Source organism: Pan troglodytes, chromosome 6 (assembly GCF_028858775.2).
Source record: "Pan troglodytes isolate AG18354 chromosome 6, NHGRI_mPanTro3-v2.0_pri, whole genome shotgun sequence".
NCBI classification, from domain to species: Eukaryota; Metazoa; Chordata; class Mammalia; order Primates; family Hominidae; genus Pan; species Pan troglodytes.
The window spans coordinates 75,547,226-75,570,446 of NC_072404.2; the positions used below are offsets into that span (position 1 = coordinate 75,547,226).

A 23,221-nucleotide genomic window follows, 5' to 3' on the forward strand; every position below is an offset into this window, starting at 1 on the left:
CCCAGGAGACAGAGGTTGCAGTGAGCTGAGATCATGCCATTGCACTCCAGCCTGGGCAACAAGAGTGAAACTCCATCTCAAATAATAATAATAATATTTTTTTAAAAAAGAGGCTGTAATCCCAGTACTTTGAGAGGCCGAGGCAGGCAGATCACTTGAGGCCAGGAGTTCAAGACAAGCCTGGCCAACATGGTGAAACTCCGTCTCTACTAAAAATACAAAAATTAGCTGGGCATGGTGGCAGGTGCCTGTAATCCCAGCTACTCAGGAGACTGAGGTGGGAGGATGGCTTGAGCCCAGAAGTTCAAGGTTGCAGTGAGCTATGATCATACCACTGCACCACTCCAACTTGGGTCACACACACACACACACACACACACACACACAAAAGAAAGAAAAGAAAACTAGAAAGAAAGAAAAGAAAATTGGCCATGGCAGGTTGCAGTACAGGTGGCAATAGCTCAGGTTAACAGCTGGGACCTACCACCTGAGTGAGGATGACAGGGAGAGTACAGAACCAAATGGAGATCAGGTGAGCCTGGGAGAGTAGAGGGACAGGTGAGGCATGAAAGCCAAACAGAGCGTCCCCACCGTGGGGAGCCTTCTGTACTCCGTGAGACTGCTCTGGTCCTAGCTACAACACTTGGAATTTGCTGCCCAACATCAGGGTCTTTTTAATTCTTCTCTTGATCAAAAATAATAATAATCATCATAGAGCCATTGTCACCAGATTAGTGGTAGTAGCAGGAGCCACTGACCCTCACTTGGGCCTCTTCCTCCTCCCAGGCACTGCACTGGTAATTTACTTCTCATCCTCCTTTGGTCCCTAGAGGGCAAGAAATCTGGGCCCCTATTTTCCAAGACAAGCTACTTGCAAGTAGTACAGCCAGCAAGAAGTGAAGCCAGAATTCAAACCCAGGTCCATCTGAGAGCGCCTCCTCTCCCACACCGTGCTGCCTTCTGTAACTGCCAGGGTCCAACACAAACCTGTTGCCAACCAATGTCCTCCACCCTACTGTCTGCCTCACCTTCTGTTGCCCAGGCTGGAGTACAGTGGTCCAAACGTGGCTCACTACAGCCTCAACCTCCTGGATTCGAGCAATCTCCCATCTCAGCCTCCCAGGCAGCTGAGACGACAGGTGCATGCCACCACACCTGGCTAATTTTTAAATTCTTTTGTAGAGATGGGGTTTGCTATGTTGCCTAGGCAGGGTCTCCCTCTATTGCCCAGGCTGGAGTACAATGGTGCAAACATGGCTCACTACAACCTTAACCTCCTGGGTTCAAGCAATCCTCCCATCTCAGCCTCCCAGATAGCTGAGATGACAGGTGTATGCCACCACACCTGGCTAATTTTTAAATTCCTTTGTAGAAATGGGGTTCACTATGTTGCCTAGGCAGGTCTCAAACTTCTGGCCTCAAGTGATCCTCCTGCCTCAGCCTCCTGAGTAGCTGGGATTATAGGCACATGCCACCACACCCAGCTAATTTTTGTAGAGACGGGGTCTTACTATGTTGCTCAGGCTGGTCTGAAACTCCTGGGCTCAAGCGCTTTGGCCGTCCCAGCCTCCCAAAGTGCTGGGACTACAGGCATGAGCCATGCGCTGGGCCCTAAAATGGTGAATTTTATGGTATGTATATTTTACCACCACACACACACATAGACACACACACACACCGTTACAAGGTAGATAAGCCTCCAAAACATGCTACATGAAAGAAACCAGACATGAAATGGGACACAATGTGTGATTCTATTTGTATGAAGTGCTCGGAATGGGCAGATCCATAGAGACAGAGAGCTGACTGGTGGCCACTGGGGTCTGGTAGGAGAGGGGTGGGGAGTGATTGCTTAATGGGAACAGGGTTTCCTTTACGGATAGTGAAAATGTTCTGAAATTAAACAGTCATGTCGGTTGCACGACATAGCGAATGTGCCAAATGTTGCTTAATTATACACTTGAATTTGTTACAATAGCGGATTTCATGTTATATGTATTTTGTCACAGGAAAAAAAAAGATAAAAAACACTGAGAAACTGATTTTTTTTTTCTTTTTTTGAGACGGAGTCTCACTCTGTCACCCAGGCTGGAGTGCAGCGGCACGATCTCGGCTCATTGCAACCTCTGCCTCCCGGGTTCAAGTGATTCTCCTGCCTCAGCCTCCTGATAGCTGGGATTACAGGCACCCACCACTCCGCCTGGCTAATTTTTGTATTTTTAGTGGAGACGGGGTTTCACCATGTTGGCCTGTCTTGTCTCGAACTCCTGACCTCAAGTGATCCACCTGCCTCGGCCTCCCAAAGTGCTGGGATTACAGGCATGAGCCACCACACTGGCCTGAGAAACTGATTTTACTGAATACCTACTACACGCAGGGCAAGGCTGCCACACAGATAGTAAGGCTCTTTGCCATACAACCACAAGAGGGCCTTTCACAGACAGTTGTGGACAGCCATGCACCTGCACATGGCTGCCAGGATCCAGGGCACCACACCAGGGGCTGCTAGAGAGCACACAGATGATAGGAAGTGGACCCTGTGGCCAGGTGTGGCAGCTCATGCCTGGAATCCCAGCACTTTGAGAGGCCGAGGCAGGAGGATCACTTGAGGCCTGGAGTTCAAGACCAGCCTGGGCAACATGGTAAGACCCCACCTCTACAAAAAATAAAAATTTAGCTGGGGATGGTGGTATATCTGTAGTGGTGGCTACTTGGGAGGCTGAGGCAGGAGGATTGCTTGAGCCCAGGAGTTGGAGGCTGCAGTGAGCTATGACTGTGCCACTGCACTCTATCATGAATGACAGACAGAGACCCTGACTCCCCACCCTTAAAAAAGGTGGATCTTGTCCTCAAAGGGACAAAGACTGTACTACTCCTTCCTGTCCTTTCCTTCCTTCTCCTCTGACTGTGCTTATGCCTGTAATCCCAACACTTTAGGAGATTGAGGTGGAGGATCGATGGAGCCCAGGAGGTGGAGGTTGCAGTGAGCCGAGATTGTGCCACTACACTCCAGCCTGGGTGACACAGCGAGACTCTGTCTCAAAAAACAAAAACAAAAACAAACAAAAAATGGCCAGGCGCGGTGGCTCACGCCTGTAGTCCCAGCACTTTGGGAGGCTGAGGCAGGCGGATCACCTGAGGTCAGGAATTTGAGACCAGCATGGTCAATATGATGAAACCTCGTCTCTACTAAAAATACAAAAATTAGCTGGGTGTGGTGGTGCGCACCTGTAGTCCCAGCTACTCAGCAGGCTGAGGCAGGAGAATCGCTTGAACCTGGGATGTGGAGGTTGCAGTGAGCTGAGATCACACCACTGCACTCCAGCCTGGGCGACACAGTAAGACTCCGTCTCAGAAAAAAAAAAAAAAAAAAGAAAAAGAAAAGAAAAGAAAACAAAAACAAAAACAAAGTATCTCGTAACATCGTCCTAGACAAGAATGAGAAAGGACAGGCTGCCAGGGGTCCAAACCACCGCCCACCAGCCAAACCTGGCCTCAGCCTGCTTGTGCATGGCCTGTGAGCTAGGACTGGTTTTTGTGTTCTTGTTTAGGGACAGAGTCTTGCTCTGTTGCCCAGGCTGCAGTGCAGTGGTACGATCATAGCTCACTACAGCCTTGAACTCCTGGGTTCATGCAATTGTCCCACCTCCACCTCCCAAGTAGGTGGGCCTACAGGTGCGCACCACCACGCCAGGCTAATTAAAAAAATTTTTTTTGTAGAGACGGGGTCTCACTTTGTTGCCCAGGCTGGTCTTGAGCTCCTGGCTTCTAGCGATCCTCCCACCTTAGCCTCCCAAAGTGCTGGAATTACCGGCGCGAGCCACCATGCCTGGCTTTTTAAGGGTGGGGAGGAGGAGGAGGAGGAGGAGGAGGAGGAGGACGAGGAGGAGGAGGAAATAGTAGCAGCAGGAAGCCACAAAGCCAAAAACATTTACCATCTGGCCCTTTGCAGAAAATGTTTGCTGGCCCCTGGACTAGGCAGGGCAGCCTATGAGGGTGGATGTCCACACATACAGAGGCTGATTACTGGCCATCACTTTGGGGTAAGGCATGCTGGTGCCCGAGCCTGTGTCCTCCTCCTCATGTTTACCAGGGAGGTATATGTCAGGCACAGTGATTGATCTAACTGATGCTGGGAACAACAGTAACTACATTTAGATGACTATTTTTTTTTGTTTGGACAAGGTCTTGCTCTGTTGCCCAGGTTGGAGTGCAGTGGTGCAATCATGGCTCATTGCAGCCTCGACCTCCTGGGCTCAAGCAATCCTCCCACCTCAGCCTCCCAAAATAGTTGGGAGCAGAGGTGCATGCCACCACGCCCATCTAATTTTTTTTTTTTTTTTTTGAGATGGAGTTTTGCTCTGTCACCTGGCTGGAGTGCAATGGCGTGATCTCAGCTCACTGCAACCTCCGCCTCCCCGGCTCAAGCGATTCCCTTGTCTCAGCCTGCCAAGTCGCTGGGATTACAGGCACCCACCATCACTCCCGGCTAATTTGTTTTGTAGTTTTTAGTAGAGACGGGGTTTCACCATGTTGACCAGGCTGGTCTTGAACTCCTGACCTCAGGTGATCCTCCTGCCTCGGCTTCCCAAAGTGCTGGGATTACAAGCGTGAGCCACCGCACCCAGCCGCTAATTTTTTATTATTTGTAGAGGTGAGGATCTCCCTGTGTTGCCCAGGCTGGTCTCGAACTCCTGGCCTCACAAGCCATCCTCCTGCAGCGGCCTCCCAAAGTGCTGGGATTACAGGCGTGACCCACCGCGCCCAGCCTCAGCCTGGTTCCTTGCGTGAGTCTTGGTTTCTTGGTCTCCTTTTCCCCATATGCCAGCTGCCTCCCTCCATAAGAGAACATCTGTGATGACCTTCGGGGTGCCCACTTAGGCTTTCAAAGGGGCCTGGAATGTAGGGCACAGGGTAAGAGACTCAGACACCAGGCCTTGGGGAAAAGGAGAAGCGGGCCCATATGCCCTCCTCTCACCCACAGGGAGCTGTGGCTTCAAAAGGGGCTCCTCCCTTGTAAGGCTGCTGCTCCTGTCGGCATGGAGGAAACCTTGGTTCCGCTTCCCTAGCACCCCAAACTGCAAAGTCACGCTGGCAGGTATTGCACCCAGAGGGCTCATTCCCCATTCATCATAGTCACTGGTTGGGCAAGTCACCCTCCCTGGAAAGCGCAGCCTTGGGTAAATCCACCAGACATATCCTGATCTTTCACTATTCACAGAGCCAGACTGGAGTGGCCTTTTGTAATGGCCCTGGCCAGAGCTTCCGGGGGAAGCCTTCCGGATAGGCAGCTTGTCAGCAAGAGTGGGAAACCCTGGGCTGCGCCCTCCCCACAAACCACCAGCATTGCCCAACTTCCTCTCTTCATGCCCTCTACCACCCTCTCGTTGCCCCAGCTTTCTTTCTTTCTTTTTTTTTCTTGAGACACAGTTTCACTGTCACCCAGGCTGGAGTGCAGTGGTGTGATCTTGGCTCACTGCTACCTACCTCCACCTCCTGGGTTCAAGCGATTCTCACACCTTAGCCTCCCGAGTGGCTGGGATTACAGGCACGTGCCACCAACTCTGGCTAATTTTATATTTTTAGTAGAAACAGGGTTTCACCATGTTGATCAAGCTGGTCTCAAACTCCTGACCTCAAGTGTTTCATCTGCCTCAGCCTCCCAAAGTACTGGGATTACAGGTGTGAGCTACCACACGTGGCTAATTTTTGTATTTTCAGTAGAGATGGGGGTTTCACCATGTTGGCCAGGCTGGTCTTGAACTCCTGACCCCAGGTGACCTGCCCTCCTCAGTCTCCCAAAGTGCCGGGATTACAGGCATGAGCCACCGCACCCAGCTGTTTCCCCAGCTTTCTAACAGTGAGGTTAGTTTTGTCTCTTCTCTTTTATTAATATACTGCTACTTATCTCCAATGATCTGAAGACTCAAGGTGGGTGATGCCTGACTTACAGGAGATCCCCCAGCACGGGAACCATCCCTTATCCAGCTCTGGGTCTCTTGCAGTGTCCAATTTCTAAAAGTGACCTTTCTGTCAAGTGAATGAGCCAAGCCCCAGCCACATCCCAGCACTAGAAAACCTGATGCCTCTCCCTTGAGCACATCCTTTTTTTTTTCTTCCAAGTTTTTTTGTAGAGATGGGGTTTCACTATGCTGCCCAGGCTGGTCTCAACCTCCTGGGCTCCAGTGAGCCTCCCACCTTGGCCTCCCACCCAACATCCTTGACATCCCACCTTTTGTTCTATTTCTGCAGGAATCGCTGTGTGTAGAAAGAAAGCCTTTGGTCAGTGGTTCCCAGACTTGGCTAGGCCGGGATATCATCTGAGAATCCTGTACCCCGAGTTTGTACACACACCCCTAGATTCCTTTGCTCCACCCCCAAATTGGACTCATTTGGCCTCGGAAGGGCCCATGGCACTGTTAATTCAGGTGATGTTACAGAAGAACATTGTATGTCAGAGTCTAAGAAAAAATTCAGCTAAAAGTAAAAACAGTGGCCGGGCACAGTGGCTCATGCCTGTAATCCCAGCACTTTGGGAAGCCCAGGTGGGTGGATCACTTGAGGTCAAGAGTTTGAGACCAGCCTGGCCAACATGGTGAAACCCCATCTCTACTAAAAATACAAAAATTAGCCAGGTGTGGTGGCATGTGCCTGCTGTAATCCCAGCTACTCGGGAGTCTGAGGCAGGAGGATTGCTTAAACCCAGAAGGCAGAGGTTGCAGTGAGCCGAGATCACTCCAGCCTGGGCGACAGAGCAAGACTTTGTCTCAAAAAAAAAAAAAAAAAAAAAGAGAAGAAAAACAGTAACAAAAAGGAAGAATGAGAGCAAAGAATAAAGATGGTGGAAATGTGAAGAATGAAGTCAGTTTCTCAGCTCAGACAAGTATACCCTGATGTAAGTAAATTTTTTTCTGGAAAATGTGAATTGCCACTAAGGCCAAATTAGGAGATTATTATTCATTTCACAGAAGACATTGACATTCGATACCCTTAAATAGCAATCTCCGTTAGTACATTTAAGAGAGGATTCAGTTTACAGAAGTGTGATTTATACAAAACCACATCTGTTACATAAAGCTCAGAAAAATAGCTCTCCTCCCATGTCATCTTGCTAACTATAGAACTGGCCCAGTATAGATGGTCACCTATTTTCTTCTAAAAGATACCACCCCTGCTCTCTGTCATCTATTTCTGTTTCACCGTGATCATGGGTAACAGATTCTTAGGGGCCACCCAGATCTCTCTCTGGTCTTCCCTAAACTCAGGGAACAACTGCTCTGAATTGTTTTCATATTCACTCATTCATTCGACATATATTTCTGGAAGGCCTATCATATGCCTGGCACTGCTCTAGAAATACAGCGAGGGTGCGGTGGCTCATGCCTGTAATCCCAGCGCTTTGGGAGGCCAAGGTGGGTGGATTGTTTGAGCCCAGGAGTTCAAGACCAGCTGGGGGCAACATGGTGAAACCCTGTCTCTACAAAAATACAAGAAATTATCCAGGCGTGGTGGTGCATGCTTATAGTTCCAGCTACTTGGGAGGCTGAGGTGGGAGGATCACCTGAGCTCAGGAGGCAGAAGTTGCAGTGAGCCAATATTGCGCCACTGTACACCAGCCTGGGCAACAGAGCAAGACCATGTCTTTAAAAAAAAAAAAAAAGGCCAGGCACAATGGCTCATGCCTGTAATCCCAGCACTTTGGGAGGCCAAGGTGGGTGGGTCACTTGAGGTCAGGAGTTCGAGACCAGCCTGGCCAACATGGTGAAACCAGTCTCTACTGAAAATACAAAAATTAGCCAGGGGTGGTGGTGCATGCCTGTAGTCCCAGCTACTCGGGAAGCTGAGGAACAAGAATTGCTTGAGCCTGGGAGGCAGAGGTTGCAGCGAGCTGAGATAGCACCATTGCACTCCAGCCTGGGTGAAAGAGTGAGGCTCTGTCTCAAAAACAAACAAACAAACAAATAAATAAACAAAACCAAAATAAAACAGCAAGGGACAGATATGACGATCTCTGTCCTCACGGAGCTTATATTTTAGCAGGGGAGACAAGCAGTAAACAAATCGGATGGCGAGAGGTGCTATGGAAGAAAGATAAGGACAAGGATAGGGCTGGAGTGTTCTAGGCAGCATTATAACCTCCCAAAGGGTCACTGAGAAAGGCTGTACTGAGGTGACAGAGGGATACAGACTTTAAAGTGACGAGAGGCTGGCGTGGTGGCTCACACCTAAAATCTCAGCACTTTGGGAGGCCGAGGAGGCAGGACTGCTTGAGACCAGGAGCTTGAGAACAGTCAGGGTGACATAGCAAGATCCTGTCTCTACAAAAAAATTTAAAATGAAAAAATTAGCCTGGCTTGGTGGCAGAGGTGGGAGGATGGCTTGAGCCCAGGAGTTTGAGGCTACAGTGAGCTACGATAGGGCCACTGCACTCTAGCCTGGGAAGCAGAGTGAGAGCCTGTCTCAAAAAATAAATAACATGAAGAGGAAGTGAGCCTGGTACACACCTGGGGGAAGATTTCTAGGCACACGAGCAGAAGCCCAGCTGGCAGGCGCAAGGAAGTATGGCTAGAGCCGGAAGTCAGGGGCAGGAGGGGCCAAATCCCTAGAGGCCTCGTGGCTCATGGTGAGGACTGACCTTTGTTCCACGTAAGACTGGGGCCACTGGAAGTGGTTTTGTTTTTTGCGGTTTTTGGTAAAGACGGGGTCTTGCCATGTTGCCCAGGTTGGTCTTGAACTCCTGGCCCCAAGCGATCCTCCTGCCTTGGCCTCCTAAATTGCTGAGATTAATGGGTGAGCCAGTGTGCCCGGCCTCCCTGGAAGGTTTTGAGCAAAGCGGTAAAACGATCTGATTCAATAGGATCCCTCTGGCTGCTGTGCTGAGAACAGACTGCAGGGACCAGTGTGGCTGTAGGGACCACAGTGAAGACGCTGCTGCCTTCAATCAGGCCAGAATTGATGGTGGAGGCAGAGGAGGTGTCGAGACGTGGTCGGTCTCTGAATTTATTTTGAAGCTAGAGCTGATGGGATTATCTGATGTTCTGGATCTGGGGTGTGAGGAAGGAAGGAGTCAAGGATAACATCGTGATGATTTGCCTGAGCAACTAGAGGGACTGAGCTGCCATGAACAAGCTGGGGGGACCCATGGGAGAGTTGGTTTGGGGCTAGGTTAGACATGAGACACCCACCAGGCATCCCAGTGGAGCTGTGGGTGAGCAGTGGGCTGTGCCGCATCTGGAGTTCAGAAAAGGTCTAAGCTAGGCCAGGTGTGGTGGCTCACACCTGTAATCCCAGCTCTTTGGGAGGCCGAGGTGGGCAGACCTCTTGAGGCCAGTTCGGGACCAGCCTGGCCAACATGATGAAACCCTGTCTCTACTAAAAATACAAAAATTAGCCAGATGTGGTGGTGCACGCCACCCAGCTGACTCGGGAGGCTAAGGCAGAAGAATTGCTTGAACCCAGGAGGTGAAGGCTGCAGTGAGCTGAGATCATGCCACTGCACTCTAGCCTGGGTGATAGAGTGAGACTCCGTCTCAAAAAAAAAAGAACAGGTCTGAGCTACATTTATAAATTTGGACGGGATGTAAGAGTGAATAAGAGCACCAAGGAGTGAGTGCAGATGAGATGTCTGGGGACAGCCTGAGGACACCCCGATGTTCAGGAGAGACAGGAGGCCAGGTACGGGCAGTGGCTCATGCCTGTAATCCCAGCACTTTGGGAGTCCAAGGAAGGAGGATTGCTTGAGCCCAGGAGTTCGAGACCAGCCTGGGCAACACAGTGAAACCCCGTCTCTACCAAAAATACCAACATTGCAAGTCTTAAAACCTGGTCTCTAAATAAATAAATAAGGATAGGAGGGAATCAGTGATGGAGATAGAAAAGAAACAGCCTGTGAGGTTGGGGGAAGCCAGGAGACTGTGGCACCCTGGAAGCCATATGAAGAAATGCATTTTGACCGGGCATGGTGGCTCATGCCTGTAATCCCAAAGAGGACACTTTGAGCCCAGGAGTTGGAGGCTGTAGTGAGCTATAACTGCGTTACTGCACTCCAGCCTGGGCAACAGAGCAAGACTGTCAAATAAATAATTATCTATCTATCTATCTATGTATCTATCTATCTATCTATATATTTTTTAAAGGAAATTGGCTGGGTGTGGTGGCTCACACCTGTAATCCTAGCACTTTGGGAAGCTAAGGCGGGCAGATCACCTGAGGTCAGGAGTTTGAGACCAGCCTGACCAACATGGTGAAACCCTGTCTCTAATAAAAATAAAAAATTTAGCCAGGCGTGGTGGTGCGTGCCTGTAATCCCAGCTACTCGGGAGGCTGAGGCAGGAGAATCGCTGGAACCTGGGAGACGGAAGTTGCAATGAGCTGAGATTGTGCCTCTGCACTCCAGCCTGGGCAATAGAGCGGGACTCCATCACAAAAAAAAAAAAAAGCAAAAAAAAAAAAAAAAAAGGCTCTCCCCCTCTGATGGTAGGTCGAGGAGAGAAAGGGGAGGCTGGGAGCTGGAGGCAATGAGTGCTCTACAGGGTTTCTGCTGTGAAGAGGGACAGAGAGAGAGGGCAGCCGCTGGGAGGAGGTGGGCTCAAGGTTTTCTTGTTTCCAGTGGGAGACATAATAACGCATTTGCATGCGCATGAGGAGAGGACGGGAGAGTGGCAGGGATGGGAATGGGGCCTGGTGCCCAGCAGGAGGGCAGGCTGGGCCAGATCCCACAATACAGACACAGACGGAGGCAGACATGTGGGTGAGGGCAGTGCCAGTTTTCACAGATCGTCTCTCTTCACAGTGAAACAGGAAGCGAGGTCAGGGCTGAGAGCTCAGGATTTGAGGAATGCACAGGATGCCTGGAGCTGCACTCAAGGCCCAGGCAAGTGGCACTTGGAGAAAGGAACTAAGCCAGCCTCCGCCTCCTCTTCTCCAGCCCAGTTCTCCCCAGAGCCTCTCCCTTGTCCTCAAACCAACTCTTCTCCTCCTCCTCATTGCCTTTCTGTCTTGTAAAGTGTTTGAGGCTGGGCACAGTGGCTCACGCTTGTAATCCCAGCACTTTGGGAGGCCGAGGCGGGAGGACTGCTTCAGCCTAGGAGTTTCAGACCAGCCTGGGGAGTAGTGAGACCCTATGTCTACAAAACATCAGAAAATTAGGGTGTGGTGGCTCATGCCTATAGTCATAGCTACATAGGAGGCTGAGGCAGGAGGATCGCTTGAGGGCAGGAGGATCACTCGAGCTCTGAAGGTCAACGCTGCAGTGAGCTATGATCGTGCCACTGCACTCCAGCCTGGGAGACAGAGCTGGACCTTGTAAAAGAAACACACACACACACCTCCAAAGCACAGACCTCACTGATCTCAGGTCAGAACCAAAGAAAAGAGACGGAGTGAGCAGTGAGGCTGTGGTTACACTCTGGAGGCCACGGAATCAGGCAGGCAGAGGCGCTGATGGATACTCCCTGCTCTGGACCCAGGGAGTGAGAACAAGCTGGGGAGGATTTGCTAATCAGTTTTCTAAAGTGGAAAGAGGGGTTGTTGCTAATTCCGGAGGTGGATTTCATCATCGGCTGCACGGCTGTGACGTGACTTCCTCAGAAAGCAAAGCTGCCAGAAACTCTCCCTTCTACTTCTTCTGTCTTGGGGGTGAAGAAGAGCCCTTCCTTAGGGGAGTGGGGGAAAAAAAAGCTATGAGATTCAGAAGTATAGGGGTGTTGGCCATGGGGGAGTCATCCAACAGGCCCCAGGCAGGGTAAGCCCCACCCAAGCCTCCAGGCCTGACAGCCTACTGGTCTCCTGGTGGCCACAACGTCACTGGAAGCCCCCTTTCTAAAGCACAGCTCCAATCATGTCAGAAACATCCAGAAACATCCAGGGCTCACGAGGAAACTGCTCCACTCCCTGGCCTGGCACTCAATGCCTGGAGATCCGGCCCCCACTTGCCTTTCCAGTCTTAGAATTCATTCCTGTCCTTCCCTTTCCCAAATACGTCCTGCCTAATTTGACCCTCATGCCTTCTCTTCATGCCACCTCTCTAACCAAGATTAACTACCCTGCCAAAACCATCTCCATTTATTTAAGTTCCATCATTCATTCAGATAGTCATGATTTTATTCATTCATTGAATTCATCCATCAAATCTATATTCATCCCTCTGTGTCTGTACATAGGTGTATTTTTGTTTAATTTTTTTTTTTTTTTTTGAGATGTCTTGCTCTGTCGCCCAGGCTGGAGTGCAGTGGTGTGATATTGGCTCACTGCAGTGCCTCGGCCTGCCTCCTGAGTAGCTGGGAATTACTGGCACCTGCCACCACGGCCAGCTAATTTTTGTATTTTTACAATTAGTAGAGATGGGGTTTCATTATGTTGGCCAGGCTGGTCTCGAACTCCTGACCTCAGGTGATCCACCCACCTTGGCCTCCCAAAGTGCTGGGATTATAAATATAAGCCACCATTGTTTAAGTTTTTATAGAGATGGGGTCTCACTCTGTTGCCCAGGCTGGTCTCAAACTCCTGGGTAGGTGTATTGAGCACCTGGTCAAGTGTTGCATTAAGTCAACTCACAGATCACTAAGACTTAGTCCTGGTTTCAGAGTGAGGTCTAGATGGGGAGAAGGTGATGGCACTGTGTCCACCTTGTGAGAGGAGAGAGATTGGTGGGTATGGACTGTACGGAGGCCTGGGGTGTGGGCATCTATCTGAGGCTTAAGGGTTGGTGATGGCTGCCTGAAGGAAGAACCAACCTAACCAGCTGAGAAGCTGGTCTGGAAAGGGGGCCTGCCAGGGCATTCAGGTAGAGATGACAGCATGACTGAGCCACAGAAGTGAGCAAGGCCCAGAGTTGGGGACTGGTGAACAGTCACTGTTTCTAGTGAGTAGAAAAGCAGAGATGGGGCGCTATAGTTTAAATATGTGTGTCCCCTCCAAAATTCATGTTGAAACTTAATCTCCATTGTGATGGTATGAAGAGGTAGGGACTTTTGGGAAATGATTAAGTCTTTTATAAGGACAAATGCCCTTATAAAAGAGGCTTTGGAGGCCGGGCGTGGTGGCTTATGCCTGTAATCCCAGCACTTTGAGAGGCTGAGGCAGGTGGATCGTTTGAGCCCAGGAGTTTGAGGCCAGCCTGGGTAACATGGTGAATCCGTCTCTTAAAAAAAAGAGGCTTTGGAGAGCTCCTTGCCCTTTCTACCTCTTCTGCATGCGAAGGCACACCATTAATCTCTTCTACCTTTTTTTTTGCCATGTGAGGATGCGGCGAGAAAATGCCATCTATGGAACAGGCTCTTGCCAATCACTGAATCTGGTGGCGCTGTGATGTTGGACTTCCCAGCCCCCAGAACTGTGAGAAATAAGCTTCTATTGTTTATAGACCCAGTCTATGGTATTTTGTTATAGCAGCAAGAATGGACTAAGACCGGGGCCATGACCTGGAAGCCTAATTTATAGAGCCATAGGGCAGCCGCCCAAGGAAACTTCTCCTGTACTTACTACCCAGCTTGAAACACATTAGCAAAAAGAATTCTTGAAAGCTAAAACCTCAAAGCCTAAGTCCTTAAAGCGTAAGTAAGCCAATGGATACATACGCTTAGGTGAACGCACAAGGATTTCACCCCAATAGTGGAAAATGTTATTAATAGAGGACAGATCACAATGAAATGATACATCGCCCCCTGCTCATCTGGAATTATAGTGATACTAACATTGACTGAATGATACATGTCAAGGCATTGGTCTAAACACTTTATATGTGGTAATTCATCTGCCCTCACCACAACCCTGTATGGAAGGTAATATGCCTATCCCCACAGTACAAGAGGGAAAGCCTGGCAAAGGGAGACCTCAGTAGCCCACCCAGGTAAGTACACAGTGGAAACTGGTTTTGAACCCATGAACCCAGAACCCATGGATGGCCTGGACCACTCTGATATATTATTTCTAGATCTCCAGCATGGTGAAAACAAAAATTAAAGTCTACAAAACCGTATTATGGTATGGCCCCATTTTGTTTAAATATGTGTGTATTTGTCTGTGCGTACAGGCTTGTGTTTGATTGAATCAAATGAAAATTTGGCTGTTTTTGACTTATATAAAAGGCAATTTCATAAGGTTCAACCTAGTGCATGCACACAAAGACACACACACACACACACACACACACACACACACACAGAAAAGTCTGTAAGAACCTACACTAAATTGTTAACAGTAGTTTTAGATGGTGGAAAAATATTTGATCTTTATTTTCTTTATACCTTTTCATATTTTCTGAAAAGTGGCAGAAGTTTAACATTTCTGTGGATTACCTGTTTCCTTACTGCTGGTGCTGATGACCTCAGCTATGTGGTATTAAAATCTACTCAGTGTGCAGGAGCCCCAGCCCGGCAAACTACAGCATCAGGGTCCAGTGCACTCAAGGCTATCTCTCCTCGGGGACAGAGAAGCCAAAGTGTGTACTTCAATGAAGCAAGTGCTTAGAACAGCACATGGCATATCAAGGGCACTCTATAAACCTTTTCCAAATAAATGAATGAATGGTCACTTTCTCCACCCCACTTCCTACACCACTTGGCAGAATCAATCATTCCTACTTAGTTTCTATAGGAGTTTCCTTAAATCTCTATAGAATAAAGAACCCAGTAACCTGCCCAGGTAAGTGGTAGAGACAGATTTTGAACCCCAGGACCCAAGGCCTTGACCACTCTGAAATACTGTTCCTAGATCAAAGTGAGGGGCCCTTTGAGATTTGACTTCTCTGAGCCTCAGTTTCTCCAGCTTGAACATGAAAATAGGAATCACACTTTTCTGAGAATTGCATGAGACACGGTGCTCTGTCACCTCCAGCCTTGTTCCAGTTGATGTTACTTGGGTAGGGCTGAGAGGGCCTTGTTTATTGTGGGTAGCATCAAGTCCACACCCAGGGCCATGGCCAGAGAACTGCCCATTTGACCTTGCCTCCCTTACTGGAGATTTGTTGGATATAAGAGGCAGCATCTTCCCTCCAATTACTAGAAAATCTGGCAGAAGTGGATGAGCGTTCAGTGCTCTGTAGACCCTCTGGCTGACGGCTGGATCCACAGTTGAGTAGACCTCAGGATGATGGTCAAGGGGAGCTGGGCACAGGGAAAGGGCCCTGAGGTTTAGACTCAGACAACTCTCAGCAATGAGCCATGAGCTAAATCTGGAGTCCAGGATTTCAGCCAGACTGTAAGCCAAGTACACACCATGAACAGGGGTTCCAGAGTTCCCTGGCAGCCAAGGAAAATCCCCTGCTGGGAATGAATGTGCTCACTCCTCTTTCACAATTCTTATCCAAGCATATTTAGAACAGTGCAGCCATTTCTGCATCTAACCCCATTTCCTGGATCATTTACCACCTTCCAACAGCCTACAAAATTTTCTCATTTACATTTATTGCTATTATCTATGACTCATCCCCTCAGTCCCTGCAGGAGCTCAGCTCCACAAGGCAGGAATCTTTGTTTGGTTCAGTGAAGTATCCCAAGTGCTTGGAACAGCACCTGGCATATGGAAGACACTCTATAAATCTTTTCTGAATAAATGAATAAATGAAATGTCACCTTCCCCACCCCACTTCCTGTACCATTTGGCAGAATTAGTCATCTTGCCTCTGAATGTCTATAGAACTTTCCTTAAATCTCTCATATTGTACCAATCACACTATTGTGATTATTAACATTAATCTAATGTTATAATTTTATCTCCTTTTTTTTTTTTTTTTTTTTGCTCTGTCACCCAGGCCAGACTGTAATGGCACAATCTCGGCTCACTCCAACCTCTGCCTCCCGGGTTCAAGTGATTCTCGTGCCTCAGCCTTCCAAGTAGCTGGGATTACAGGCACATGCTGCCGCACCCGGCTAATTTTTGTATTTTTAGTAGAGACGGGGTTTCACCATGTTGGCTGAGCTGGTTTCAAATTCCTGACCTCAAGTGATCCACCTGCCTTGGCCTCCCAAAGGGCTGGGATTGCAGGTGTGAGCCACTGCATGCGGCCTGTACCTCTTTTAAGGAAGAAACCATCAAAGGATCACTTTCTCTCTTACATTATCTACACCTGGCATGAGGTCTGGGTGGGTCCTCAGTGTCTGCTGACTCAGGGGACAATCTTCACATATACAGGGCAAAAAAGACAATAGCCAGGACCCTGGTTGTAACCATTAGAAACATCCCTACCCAGCACCGGGGCTGGTGACATGATCTTGAGCTAGGGGGAGTAGGGAGGCAGTGATTTTGTAAGACTTCTTCCTAGCCTGAGAAAAATCCAGCAAGAAAAAGTTATTTTAGGTCCCAGAATACGAGGCTGAACTGAGTCCTCCAAAGAGAGGTTAAGATAGAAAGTTAATGAAATGTTCATTTCAAAAAAACTTTGCCCAACCCACGGTTTGCAACTCCCACACTTATCCTGGTACCAGTGAGAGCCATCTCCAGGCCCGGGTAGCAGTAGGCAGCGTAAACCCGTTGGCCAGAATAGCATATCCACGTCTGATTGGCAAGTGGAGGCAGCCCCGCTTACTGGCTCTACTAGAGACTTGCTGGTTATTTTTAACACAGGCCCTCACACCTGTGCCCACTCCTCCTCTCCATTCCTCTGGCCCCGCTCCTAACAAACCTACTCAACATTCATTCCCCAGGGTTGTATGTTCAGCCTGTGTGCAGCACCTCTCTCTCAACTGGAATGTCTTCTTTTGTCTTTTAATCATTCATGCATTCAGCACCCATTGTGCATCCTGTATTTCCTTCAATTGCGGCTCCCCCCCTTTTCTTTTTTTTTTTGAGATGGAGTCTTGCTCTGTCGCCCAGGCTGGAGTGCAGTGGTGTGATCTCGGCTTACTGCAACCTCCGCCTCCCAGGTTCAGGCGATTCTCGTGCCTCAGCCTCCTGAGTAGCTGGGATTACAGGCGTGAGCTACCACGCCCAGCTAATTTTGTATTTTTAGTAGAGACGGGTTTTCTCCATGTTGGTCAGGATGGTCTCAAACTCCCGACCTCAGGTGATCCTCCCGCCTTGGCCTCCCAAATTGCTGGGATTATAGGTGTGAGCCACTGCGCCCGGCTTGCTCCCCTTCTTAAAGCACAGCTCTTCCAGGAATCACTGAGGTGTAAAAAGATTCAGCTTTGGGAGGCCAGGTTGGGAGGCCGAGGCAGGAGTATTGCTTGAGGCCAGCAGTTCAAAATCAGCCTGGGAAACATAGCAAAATCCTGTCTCTGCAAAAAAGTTAAAAATTGCTGGGCATGGTGGCATGCACCTGTAGTCCCAGCTACTTGGGAGGCTGAGGTGGGAGGATCACCTGAGCCTGGGAGGTTGAGGCTGCAGTGAACTGGAACTGGAATTGCACCGCTGCATTCCAGCCTCAGGGATAGAGTGAGACCTTCTCTCTGAAAAAGGAAAAAAAGCCAGCACCGTGGCTCATGCCTATAATCTCAGCACTTTGGGAGACCAAGGCGGGCATATCTCTTGAGCTCAGGGATTCAAGACAAGCCTAGGCAACAAGGTGAAACTCCGTCTCTACAAAACATACAAAAATCAGCCAGGTGTGGTGGTGTGCACCTGTAGTCCCAACTACTCGGGAGGCTGAGGTGGGAGAATCACTTGAGCCTGAGAGGTTTGAGGCTGCAGTGAGCCGTGACTACACCACTGCACTCCAGCATGGAGGATAGACCGAGATCCACCTCAAAAAAAAAAAAAAAAAAAAAAAAAAAAAAAAGATTTGTGTTCTGTATCCTGGAAACTTTGTTAGCCCACAGAGATAGGGAGTGTGCCTACTTTTCAAGCATCGACCAGAGGTAGTTTCTGAACAAATCCTGTGGTTTCATGACCTTACCCTTTTAGCGTGCCTGAAATACCCTTATTTTCCTCCTTCCAGGGGATCTTCTTCCCCTCTGTCCCCAGTTTTCTTAATGATACCCTTCCTTAAGTTGCTGGCTGGTTAACCCCACCTTCTCCAGGCTGACACATGCCCCATCCTTTGTGCATTGCACCACATGTATTGCAACTACTAACAGGTCTGATTGCCCCGGCAGACTGAGCTCACCCAGCAGTGATCATTCTGCAAGAAGCAATGCTCCCCTCTTTCCCTGAAGTTTTCAGATTTTATTTGTAGCCTAAATGAAAGAGCAAACATATTTCTAATGATAGCCATGGTTTACTAAGCCCCTCCTATGTGCCAAGTACTGTATTTTGTATTTTATCTTATTTTTTTAGACAGGGTCCTGCTCTGTCACCCAGGCTGGAGTGCAGTGGTGCAATCACATCTCACTGCAACCTTGAACTCTTGGGCTCAAGTGATCCACCTGCCTCAGCTGGGAGGATCCCTAGTAGCTGAGACCACAGGCCCATGCGACCAAACCCAGATAATTTGTTTAAAAAAATTTTTTTTTTTTTTAGTAGAGATAGGATCTTGCTATTTTGCCCAGGCTGGTCTTGAACTCCTGGGCTCAAGTGATCCTCCCGCCTTAGCCTCCCAAAGCACTGGGATTACAGGCATAAGCCACCATGCCTGGCTTGTGTCAAGTACTTTAAGTGAGCATCTTGACAGTGCTGCAAGTCTGCAGACACCAACCTGCCTTAGAGGCGAGGAAACAATATGAGGAGATCAACTAACTTGTCTACGATCTGAGAGTCGGCAAGTGGTAGCAACGGGACCTTAGCCTCTGTAATTCCAAAGCCCAGGCTCAGCATCTGGAGCAGCCTCAGGATGCAGACGAGCCTCCCTTAATCCTCTGTGCACAGGGGACAGGGCTGTGGAGTCTGGCTGGGATCCCACTCACTCAACCATTCCCATTTACAAATATGCCTCCCACCCTGACCCCTCTCTACCTGCCCACAGGAACCTCCTCCAAATTAAAGATGCATTAGGACTTTAGGGGATCTAAAGGACACATGGGGAATTTATTTATTTTTTCTTGAATGACCCATGGATTAATTTATTTGGGGCTCCGGAGCAGGGGGAATCTTCTCCGATTATGGAAACCTTTGGCTCAGGGGCAGGTGTGAGACTACGTGCCTGTCCTGGGTTTGAACTGGGACCTCTCTGGGCAAGAAGGGAGACAAAGGTGGAGGGGAAACAGCACTTGGACTTGAGCTTCAAGAAACTCACCCAGCTGCACGTGTGTTGCGGGGGAGATTGGAGTAGGGGAAAGACGGCAGGAAATGGGGAAGTGGGAGGGAGAGATAGTGTGATGGGGGCAGAAAAGCACTGTGGGAGGGGCTGTCTTAAAACCCATGTTTGCATCTGGACTTAGCCCCTGACCAGAAGTGCAACTCGGAGGGGCCTCCGAAGACAGGTGCTCGTAGGACACTAAATCCTGCTTCACAAGGCCGCTGTGAGGAAGAAAATAATCCAGGTGAGATTGTTCTGTCAATTGCAAATGTCTATTGATGCGTGGTCGCCCTTGGTGCATTTCAAGGAAATCTCTCTTTCAACTCTGTAAGCCTTTTCGACAGACAAGGACTCAGCCATCCTCAGCCCTGGATCCTTTCATATCTTAACGTCCTCACCCAGGGGCCTACATAAAAAGGGGGTATTCAGTATGTGAGTGAATTGAATGGAACCTCATCTTGGTGAGATAAAATCTTAGTGATCAGTGACGATGAAAGATAGTAATCCACAAATGGTAAACCAAAAATTCTTTTCTTGCAAGCAATTTTTTTTAGAGAAAAGGTCTCACTCTGCCACCCAGGCTGGAGTGCAGTGGTGTTATCATAGCTCACTGCAGCCCTGACCTTTTGGGCTCAGCCTCCCGAGTAGCTGAGATTACAGGCGCACACCACCATGCCTGGCTAATTTTTTCTTTTTTTTTTTTTTGGTAGAGACAGGGTCTCACTATGTTGCCCAGGCTGGTCTCAAACTCTTGGGCTCAAGCGATCCTCCTGCCTCAACCTCCCAAAGTGCTGGGATTACAGGTGTGAGCCACTGTGCCTGGCCAATTTCCATTCTTTATAAATTACCAGGTCTCAGATATTGTTAAAGCAGCGCAAATGGACTACGCAACTGACCGTAGTAAAAAACACATTTTACTGTGGTACACATACACCATGGAATACTCTGCAGCCATAAAAAGGAACAAGATTATATCCTTTGCGGGGACATGGATGGAGCTGGAAGCTGTTATCCTCAGCAAAATGACACAGGAACAGAAAACGAAACACCGCATGTTCTCACTTATAAGTAGGACCTGAGTGATGAGAACACATGGACACGTGGCAGGGAATAATGCACACTGGGGTCTGTCAGAGGGTGGGGAGGGAGAGCATCAGGAGGAATATCTAATGGATGTTGGGCTTAACACGTAGGTGATGGGTTGATCTGTGCAGCAAACCAGCATGGCACGTGTTTACCTATGTCACAGACCTGCACATGTACCCCTGAACTTAAAAGTTGAAGAAAAAAAAATACGTTTTACAGGGCCACCCAGTACTTACTCATGTGCATGCATAAGATACAACCAAAATCAGTTTCATGATCTAATGCTTACCCTCTCACGTGGAATATACCTGGATGTTTTCTCATCTATTTCACTCTTGTTTTTATTTTTTTGAGATGGTCTCTTGCTCTGTTGCCCAGGCTGAAGTGCAGTGGTGCGATCTCAGCTCACTGCAACCTCTGCTTCCCGGGTTCAAGCAATTCTCCTGCCTCAGCCTCCCCAGTAGCTGGGATTACAGGCGTGTGCTGCCTCACCCGGCTAATTTTTGTATTTTTAGTAGAGATGGGTTTCACCATGTTAGCCAGACTGGTCTCTAACTCCTGACCTTAGTTGATCCTCCCGCCTTGGCCTCTCAAAGTGCTGGGATTACAAGCGTGAGCCACTGCGCACCTGGCCTATTTCACTCTTTCATATGCTGGCTGAAGCCCACTAAATGGATTTTGTGGCCCAGGGCTGAAAACGCTGCTCTGTTTGCTGGGCAGGTCACCCATCAGTCCTTGGCATCATTTTGCACAGCGATCTCTCCAGTTGGGCATTTAACTTCTACCACATCCCTCCTCCAGCCCAAATTACTGGAGGTTAGTAATTTGGAAGAAAGTTCTAAAAACAATGAAGTTCTTTTTTTAATAAAATAAATGCTTCTTCACCACATTCTTGATGTAGAAACAAACAGAAAACAACAACTACCCCCCCAAATAACAGATATCAAAAATTCTAGGTAGCAAAGTTACTTAGAAAAGTCATAATCTCAATGTAAAGCAATCTGAGGATATTCCAATCAATTTACCTCACATATTTTTTTCATGTGTACAGGCATTAAATATTATAAAATTCACCCAAATTTATACAAAATCTATTTTCAGTAAGTACCAAATGCAAATTCTAAGTAATAAGAAATTAATCGTGTCATATTTAATTGGTGCCATTGTTTTTCTTAGTAATAGAAAAAAATAATGGTGCACCTTAAATCAATGAAACACAGTATCTGAAAATGAAATAAAGTTTGTAAAGCCTTAGCAACTTTATGTAGGTTAGATAATAAGATATTAAGGGAAATTACAGATGATGAATACATGTCCTCAATGCTACAAGCTTTCTTTAGAGGAACAGTCATGGTTTTACATCATTAGTCTCTAAAACTGGAGACAAACTAATAATGTTGGTAGCTCACTGGGCTGTTCAACGGGGATAACTCTGGATGTTTACATATACTTGCTCTAAAAATATTCCTTCCTATTCTCAAGATTAGGAAAACTGGATAAATCCAAGTGATCAACAGCGCCACAATCAATTTAGACAGGAAGATAGATTTCAGATCATTACGATGAAAGACCAATGTATGAAATTGTTTAACATGAAAGCTGTGGTTGCTGCCATCTTAGAACACAGGACTTTAGTTACCATTTACCATTTGCCACGCTCTGGAATTGGTCTTTCTACAGGGAAGAAGGCTGACTAGAACGATGACCCACTGAACCCCATTTAACTTTATGCTTCTATGTTTCTAAATAAAATCCCCTGAGCCTGCAATTGATAAATATTTAAAGATAAATTATATAATTAGACACTCACCTCTAGGTTTATTAGCCCCAACAATGGAAAAAAAAAGCAAGTTCCAATACACATACACACACACACACACACACACACACACACACACACGCACACACACACATTTGTCAGATAGTCATAAAAAGAATTTACAAGCTCATACATTTTATTTTGTTTTAACTTTTATCTAAAATTAAAGAAAAATTAATTAACAATGCTACCCCAATGCCATTCCTAGACAGATACATAATCAAGCTTCCCTCAGAAACTCACTTTTAGGTAAACCTATTACTTTATTTCTAATTTATTTTACTTAATACTGACCATTCTCCTTTAGTTGTCAATGACTTATGATAATTTTTAAAATATTAAAATGAGTAACAATAATTCAATTTCCTTTACTAAGCATCTCTTGTTTTCTCCTTTGTATATTTCAGTAAAGATTATCCTTCATGGAGGAAAATGAATACTGAGATGCCTAGAATACCCAGTTCTTGACATGATCACTATCACGCTTAACCAACAACCGATATGAAAGCTGTGGTTGCTGCCATCATAGAACGCAGGACAACAGTTACCATTTACCAATACTATTTTAAGAACAGAAGGGAAAAGGTCGATTACAAAATGAAAGACAGTAAGAAAAAGGAAAATGTGAGGAAGAGAGGAAAGGGAATGGAGAGAGGACATATGCTTTTCCTTTATTTCCCTAGAAGTACTTAAGTAGGGACAAAATGTGAGAATGTGGTAACTTTAGCTTTGAATCTTCCAAATTAACCCATAGCTGTTTTGGCTCAAATGACAACAGACATCTTTCTGGCATGTCCACAAATCAGCTTTGTTTATGCATCTATGATTTATCCAATATATAAAGAGGAAACCATTGACAAGACAGTAAGATTATACAAACTATGTATTAAAAGCCAACATATTACCCTATTCCCATTAAGCATGGTATTCCTTGTTAAACAAAAATTTATCTAATGTTATAAATATTTATCTGATATTGAAGTAGCAAATGCAAAACTTTAAATAGACTATTTGATTATTATGCTGAAAAATTGATGACATAAAACATAAATTTAAGCAAAAGACTCTAAATAATTCCTAGTACTCTTTGGTAGCATGGGAAATACATTATTTTCCCCCTTGAATAAAATGTCCACCTACATATACCTACAGGTTTACTGCAAGAAGTTAATCAGCAGCCCATATTGGCCCACAAGGGCATATTA

The 23,221-nt window shown here is 47.3% G+C and overlaps 1 protein-coding gene across 2 annotated transcripts in view; it reads right to left on the reverse strand.

Moving 5' to 3' along the window:
• Positions 1–23,221, reverse strand: part of LOC134810435 (huntingtin-interacting protein 1-like) — a 136,225-nt gene that overhangs the window by 79,965 nt on the left and 33,039 nt on the right. The window lies entirely within an intron of this gene.